Raw genomic sequence first — 8731 nt, 5'->3', positions numbered from 1 at the left:
CACGCGAATACAGTCATTTGCAACCCAAATTGTAGCTTCGGTATTAGTTCATTTAGCGAACGTTTTAAATGCACCATACTATAGATGAATAGCTAATGACAGAATAATGTTACACAAATGTTATAAATGGGAGATTTTATTTCCACACTACGATTTTCAGCAAGGGTGTTCTATATATTCATTTATATACTAGAATAACATCATTTATGATTCGTTTTAAAGACAGTTAAAGTAATAAGACTGGAACAGAAGCCGGTATTTTTAAATCCTTGGAAACTATCTCATGAAACAGCTTTAAGAATTTACCTCTCCTCTTGCATACAAAGCTCTTAAACCAAGAAACGACAGCCATCAGAGTTTATCTGCTAATCGACACTGTGAGTAAGCCAAAGGGATCCCAACGTCACCATTCACTCAACAAAGAAGTACCGCTGTTAAGGGGAGTTGGAACGCCCTATCCCGACAGTGTTAAATTTAGACTTGGCTTCCCTGACCACTGGAAACATTAACATGAAACTTTTACGTGACATTAAACTATATGTTCTGAGTCTACTGAACTAAAATAATTGCATTTCAGCCACTGCTTTCGCAAATACAATTTTCTCATTAAACAGTTAAAATTTTGTGTACTTTTTTGTACGTTATCATAAATAATTTTAATTATACATAACGTTGTGTCCTTCTTTTACTTTCAGTAGACTGATGTTTGAAGGCGTAATAATGCCTTGAAAATTTGAATACTCTACTCGAAGCGGTTTCTGAGATTTAGGGAAAAATTCAACAGAAAATGTAAATTTTCAGGAACGGCTTCTAAACATCCAAAAGACTGTAAATTACTTTAATATATGCTTCATTTTTTATTTTTGGTCACCCAGCAGCACCCTGCACCATACTGCATATCATCCTTTTGATCTTTTTCCAAGTTTTTTCTTCTTTTCTTCTTTCTGGACTCCTTAGTGGCCAACTGTGCTGCATACTCTGCTTTATCGATGCGAACCTTGTCCATCCGTTCAAGTTCTCTGATGCAGTTTGCTCCAGGATTAATTCCCATCTACTGTAACTCTTTCACCCTACCAATGTTGCCATCATTAAAAGCAATAACAGCATTACTGACCCCCCACTTTAGTGTCTTCAATCCAACAAAAACATTTTTGGAAAGCGAGTCCACATAAGATTATTGAAAGACTCATTGGGATTTTGAGTCTGACCAAGCAGACACTTCTTCAGTAATTCAGGATTTGCCAGGTCTCTGTAAATAGGTTTTATGATATCTATGACTGCTGCTGGCATGGAATGTTTATGGCTGTATGAACTGCTTGAGGCCGGCCAGGGTGGCCGAACAGTTCTAGACGCTACAGTCTGGAATCGCGCGACTGCTACTGTCGCAGGTTCGAATCCTGCCTCGGGAATGGATGTGTGTGATGTCCTTAGGTTAGTTAGGTTTAAGTAGTTCTAAGTTCTAGGGGACTGATGACCTCAGAAGTTAATTCCCGTAGTGCTTAGAGCGATTTGAACCATTTGAACTGCTTGAGTACTGGGCATTGCTGTAATTGCACCATGAATCAGGTCCAGGAGGGCAAAGGTGGTGTACTGGTTTTTCATCAGTTGACAGTCTGTGGAAGAAGCTAGCCCATACTGCATGCTTCATTTTCAACAAATCCTCAGTATTATTTCTAATGGCCATCCCATAACACTGATGTAGTTCACCAATAATTTTGTCTGTCATCCTGTCTTTTGTAGTTTTACCATCAGAAAATTTCTTGTCTCTCAAACTTTGTTTCAACTTCTTCAACCTGGAGCACATCCTCTTCTGGACATGACCAATAGAAACACTTACTTAATCTTTATAACACAGCAATCCACAGGCTTCTATATAAAAAGTTACCGATTTATTAGATCTTGAAGTAATGCACGTAAAAATACCAGTGTAGATTATATTAAAAAAATAAAATAAAATACTTCCCATGTGAGTTTATAAGTGAAATATATATCATTTTATTCGGATATTTGCAAATTTTATAATGAGATAAAAATCCGAAAATGTGAAACAAAATTTCTGTTCTAACTGCCCTTAATGCTTGTCAATTCTGAGATATTACAAAATAAAGGAACTACACGTACTTACGTTACCTCTTAACGTAAGCACGCCTTCGACGTTCTGACTGTAATAACGGCACCAAACACACTAAACACAGTACATCACTTGTTGCGTCTTTAATCTAGGGGAGAATATGCCTACAAATGGTAAGCTTGTAGTGCCCCTCCTTATGACCACTGGAATCACCACAAGAAACATGAAGGAGTGTTGGAGGGAGAACATTTGGTGAAATGTCTCCTTTGGAAGGCTGAAGAGTCAAAAGAGGTGGTTTCAGAGTTCATCGTAGTAACTGTATCTCCCTCCCCCACGGTATGTGAGATACTCTCTAGTCTCGCATCTGGTATATCTAGAGCTGGGTAGGTTTAATCAGTTTATACGGATTCACTGTTTCATTACTTATTACCCAATATTCCCACGTTTTTGTTCTACGACAGTTAAACTGTCTTCAGTCGAGAGATATTTTTTCAGTAATTGTCTATAAACGACAGCATAAGGTATATGAATTTATTTTATGTAACTAGATACCGCAATCGTCAGTAGGTCTCCATATGCATAAACTATCAGTAACTGCACTGCTAAGAAACATTTATGTGTAAGTAATGAAATTCGACGACGATTTTTCTGCAAGCACTTGGTTTGTGATTGATTTACAAAGGACGGTACGTCAATAAATATTCCAGAATTGATGCTTTGTGGAGTATTTGATTGTTCCTAGAACAGTACCGATACCAATAATGATAAGATTTTCTAGGTTGTGACCAAATAAAACTAGTATACTACCGCTTGTGATTACCTTTGCAACCATGTGAGGAAAACGACAATGAGGGAAAAAGGGACTTCAAAAAAATTCTAAGTTTGGCTTTAATAATTGATATGAAACAAATACCGTTAGTAAAAGCAGCTCTGTGGAATAATGACAAGAGAATCATAAAATAAGTGCCAGAGGAAGGTAAGGGCAATGAAAATACACAATTAAAGCTTTACGATAATACAAGTTCATTGGTACAACGAATGAGTACACTGCGGTGCCACTCTGAGTTGATGTAACTATGACTCTCATAGTTACTGGGCAAGTGAAGCGCAATACATGGGCCATGCCCTCTTAGCCTCTCCTTGCCTGCGGCTTCCCCCCTTCCCGTGGGCCCGCCGATACGCCAGTCCTTGATAGGACTGGTAAGCAGAGTGGAAGTCCGCACTTGGGGCTTTGGGGGGTTACCAGCCCTCCATCGCAAAACCCTTGATGTTGGGACAACAAGAGAAGAAAACACGGGTACCGGGCCTTCCGCTGAAGGACCCGGCCCAACAGTCCCGACTGCTAGCCTGCCAACCCTCCCTGAAGTAGAGCAGGCCGTGGAGCCATGGTTCCACTGCAGCATTTGCAGCCGTGCCTTCCGCAGCAAGATCGGGCTCGGACAACACCGCCGCCGCGCCCATCCGGAAGCGGCAAATGCGGAGATTACAACCGATAGGAAGAGAGCTCGGTGGGCGGAAGAAGAAATGCGGGAGCTCGCCCTGGCGGAGGCTAGGCTTCTCTGTGCCAGTGACTCCAAAGTCCTCTTTGCAAACCAGGAGCTTCTACCCCTGTTTCCGCACCGTACCCTGGATGCCATCAAGTGCAGGAGGAGGACGGTGGCACACAGGACGATGGTGCGGGAATACGTAGAGGAGCTGAGGCGGGAACAACAGACGCAGCATGGTCTGCGCCATTCACCCGTCCCGGAGTCGCTGCCGGAGGGGCCACCCTCTCCGCCGGAGCTTGAGCGCCCGCCACAAACATCTGTAGTCGACGAAGCTATATGGAGGCACCTCGCCGGCCTGCCGCGGTCGGCCGCGCGCTTCTCGGCCCTGGACGACCTTGCGTGTTTGGGGCCGGGTACGCCGTTGGCAGTGGTCGCGGCTGGGCTGCCTGAGGCCCTCCGTGCTGTCGGCTCTGAGGAAGCAGGAGCAAGGAAGAGGAAGACGTTGCGCCCGCCATCCAAGCAGCGGTCTGGTGGTGGCCCTCCGCTCTCCAAGCGGAAGCGCCGCCGGTGGGAATATGCCAGATGTCAGGATGCCTTCAGGAAGAATCGCGCGCGCTGCGTGCGTGGCCTCCTGGATGGCACCCTGCTCCAGCCGCCGTCGAACATCCCTGGGCTGGTGGACTTCTGGTGCAGCCTCTTCACGACAGAGCCACCTTCCAACGCTGGCTCCATTCCCGACCGGCTTCTCCCGCGCTCGGAGTCTGTTGACTTTGAGCGCCTATGGAGGCCGATCACTGCAGAAGAGGTTGCGGCCGCCCTGCCGCCCAGAGGCTCCGTTGCCGGCCCTGACGGCCTCTCGCCGGTGCAGCTGCGCCGCCTTCCAGCGGAGGTCACCACCAAACTCCTAAACCTTTTCCTGCTTACCCGCAAGCTCCCCCCTTCCCTCCTCCGAGCCAGGACCTCTTTGCTGCCTAAGACAGCCGCCCCAGCATCCCCCGCTGACTTTCGGCCCATCACCGTCTGCTCGGTGCTAGCCCGAACCTTCCATAAGGTTCTGGCGACTCGCCTTATGCAGATGTGTGCTGTGGACGAACGTCAGCGGGCTTTCATCCCAAGGGATGGGATGCTGGAGAACACTTTCCTCCTCGACCGGATACTCGTCGGCGCCGTCCGCCGCTGTCGTTCTGTGTTCATGGCATCCCTCGATGTGTCCAAGGCGTTCGATTCGTTGGACCATGCGGCTTTGCGTCCTGTGCTTAAAGCCCATGGTCTGCCGGACGAATTCATTGACTACGTCGAGGGCTGCTATGCGGACAGCACGACGGTAATTGCGGGGGGTGGCGACGAGTCCCCGGCCGTGCGGCCAGCAAGAGGTGTTCGGCAAGGAGATCCTCTGTCCCCTCTCCTGTTCAATTTCGCTGTTGATTATGTTCTAGATCAGCTGCCCTCACACGTAGGTGTCAAGGTGTTGGGCCGCCAGACGAACGCGGCGGCCTTCGCGGATGACATCCTGCTCTTCGCCTCCACGAGGGGGGGCCTGCAGTCCCTTATCAACGCAGCAGTAGCAGCCCTCGACCAGCTGGGGCTGCGTGTTAACCCGCGGAAGTGTCTCACCCTCGCACTCGTGGCGTCCGGCCGCGAGAAGAAAGTGAAAGTGGATGCGAGCGTCACCTTCACGGCCGGCGAAACCACCATGCCGGCGTTGGGAGTGGGTGAGACCTTCCGCTACCTGGGACTGCAGTTCTCCTCCTCTGGGCGGTGTCTCTTCCATCCGAGGCACCACATCGAGGAGCAGCTGTCGATCATCACGCGGGCGCCGCTGAAGCCGCAGCAGCGGCTCTTTGCACTTCGTGAGGTCCTTCTCCCGGGCCTGTATCATGGCCTAGCACTGAGTCGCACCCGCATCGGTGCGCTCAAGGCCATGGACAATTGTGTTCGAGCCGCCGTGAGGAGATGGTTCCGCCTCCCAGCCGACACCCCCTTGGGCTACTTTCACGCTCCAATTGCCCATGGGGGCCTTGGGATTCCATCAGCCCGCTGGATAGGGCCAACCCTGAGGCGGGGCAGGCTCCTCACCCTGTTGCAGCTCGAGACCACCACCACCGACGCAGACCTGGGGGAGGCACGACACGAAGTGGCGGCGCTTGAACGACACCTCACGTGGGAGGGCCATCTGCTGCCAACGGCTGCAAAAGTTGGTGAGATGTGGGCGGCGCGCCTGCATATTTCCTTCGACGGGGCAGCTCTCTCGTCGTCAGCCAGGACATCAGGCCAACATAGCTGGGTCGAGGACACCAGTCGCTTCCTGTCTGGCCGTGACTACGTCGCGTGCATCCGCACGCGCATTAACGCTATACCATCCAAGGCGCGCAGGAGTCGCGGCCGAGACAGGGAGAAGATGTGTCGCGCAAGATGCAACGCCATCGAGACCGCGAACCACGTCGTCCAGGGCTGCGGGCTGACCAGCCGAGCCCGGGTGCGACGACACGACGCGGTTGTGAAATACGTCGCGCGCGGGCTGGCTCAACGAGGGTTCGACGTGTCTGTCGAGCCACACCTTCGAACACCAGAGGGAGTCCGCAAGCCCGACGTTGTGGCGTCTAAGGACGGCGTGGTGCATGTCATCGATGCACAAATCGTCGGCGACCATCTTGACACCGACTGGTGTCACCGGCAGAAGGCGGCGAAATACGACGTCCCGTCGGTGCGGCAAGCCGTCGGCGCTCTCCGACCTGCAGCCAGCAGCATACAGTTTAGAACAGTGACCCTGAACTGGAGGGGGACTTGGGCACCTACATCAGCCCGCCAGCTCCTACAACTTGGCTTCCGCAGGCGGGAGTTAAGCACCATCAGCACGCGGGTGCTCTGTGGAACGACATGGATCTTCGGCCTGTTCGAAAATATGACGTCGAACAGGCCGAAGTACAGGGAGGGCGTAGGCTAGTTAGTTGGTTAGATTTAGGTTAGTTTGCCCCGACTCCCGGGGCTTCAATATCGGGAGCAATTCCGTTCTTTATTCATTTCTTGTATGTTTAATTGTTTATACTGTGTTTAATATTAAGGTAAAAGCGGTTACACAACATCGGTAACCGGCGCCCTTGTGAGCTCCTCTCGGGGAGCAAGGCGCAATAGTTTAAGAGTGTGTTATTACCTTGTGTTATTCACTGTATTTGTGAATAAAGACGGCTTTATATTCTGAACATATAGGCTCCGAACCAAAAAGCGTCAGGTGTTTTCGTGAAATATGTCAGTTGCTGAACATCCGATTCAAGTAGAAACTACAATAAATTTTTCTAAATTCTGTAAAATAATGATAGTTTGTTTTGAAAATGTATTTGTAAGAAACATTCTAATTTGTGACATGTGTTATGTTGTGTTCTGAAGAGGCCTCCACACTCCACTCAACTTGTGTTGGTGTTGAGAGTGAGTGAATGAGTGTCATAGGTTTCTTCCGCACTGTGTGACAACAGTTTTACTCATTTTATCCACATACGTCTCTTTAAATATGTGTAAGGGGGTTGATTACGTTGAACGTCATTAAGCTCCAAACACACACACACACACACACATTACATTTTGTGCGTGCACCCTTTGCTACAGGATAGATCGAAGAAACTGGATCATCCTGCTACGCCTGCCTTGCTTAGAGCGGCACTTCGAGTTATGTCGCACGTATTTGGTTCGCAGCCGTTGAACGTACATTTGAGAAGAGCAGTAAATGAGTCGCTTGGATACTTTGTTCGGGGCTTGTTTCACACTATAAGCCTCACGTATGTTACTGCTTTCCTGCTACTGTCTCTGCTGTGCCTACAGTGGGTGGCGTATCTGTAACATGCCTTCTTCGATGGTAAAGTAAGCATAGGATAAACTTTCACAAAAAGTTCAGGATGCTAGTTTAACCTCTTGTTTAAGCAGATTTCTTGAAAAATTTGCAATTGTTTTCACTTCCTGAAAAATCAACTGAACTATTCGGATCGGCTTCCACATAGGAGTGCCTGCCACAGACACAGAGATGACTTAGCAGCCGCACGACTGCCAAATGATATGATGCTCACTCATTGGTGTGTCTTTATATAATATTTCGGCAAAAATAGTATACAAATGGTACCACGGAAGAAATAAATTATTTCTTGGTGTTACTCAAGACAGAAAATTTGCTGGTTTTCCTCGTATATAATTAATGACTTGAAAACCGAAAATATCTTCGAAAAGGTAGGAAAACATAAAATGACAATTTTCTAAGAGAAAGGCTAGAAAGGGAAAAAAAGTATGCAGAAAATAAAATGGTAACATATATTGGACAGACGTCAACTTCGTATAATATAGATGACAGACAGTACAGTAACAAGCAACAGAGCGAAAACTGTACAGTAATTCGAAAATTTCTTTAAAAATTTGTATAGCTCAACAACTGAATCAGATAAAAGGGAAAATTAATAATAAACATTCCTTAAGTAATGCCAGTTAAGAAGTATATTCAAGGTATAGAGATATAGTATAACGATTGTCTGGGAAGGAAGGCAATTCTCCAAAACCAGAATAATTATACAATTGTTTTATTTTACAAGAAAATAAATAAGAAAATATAAAAATACTATGAAGCTATGAGACGCTCCAACATAAAGTAGAAGATATTCTAAAATCTTTATAAACCGTATAGAGGAAATACTAGATTTTATGATGCGAGCTTTTGTAGTCAGTTTAGCAGAACGCACCATTTGAGCGAAATTATGAAATGGAGGAAAGAGCAAAGATTACCACGTAGTCCGGGAGTCTTCAACAAAACCTGTGACCGTGAAAAACAAGGCATTAATTGAACCTATTTCCTATACTGAAGAATATATACGTTAATGTTACAGCCAGCAGAACGGATACGTTAATGTTGTTGATAATCCTTCCGGGTTATATGGCCGTGGTCCATGGAATTCTTCCATTCCCAACGTTTCGTCCAATACTACGTTGGACATCTTCAGGGGTATGGCCGGTCCTGCTGAGTCCTGCCGACTGAGGAGTCGGGCGTCGGAGAGTGGCCTAAATACCGAGGAAAGTGGGCGTGGTCTAGCTTGCACATAGTAGCAGAGAGAAAACTAGTCAAAGGTAAAATGTAACTATCGATAATAGTACGTCATAGATAAAAATCACTTATCGATTCTGTAACGCCTCCCTATACAGT

Source organism: Schistocerca piceifrons, chromosome 2 (genome assembly GCF_021461385.2).
Source record: "Schistocerca piceifrons isolate TAMUIC-IGC-003096 chromosome 2, iqSchPice1.1, whole genome shotgun sequence".
Classification (NCBI taxonomy): domain Eukaryota; kingdom Metazoa; phylum Arthropoda; class Insecta; order Orthoptera; family Acrididae; genus Schistocerca; species Schistocerca piceifrons.
Note: the sequence above shows the minus strand (reverse complement) of the source record.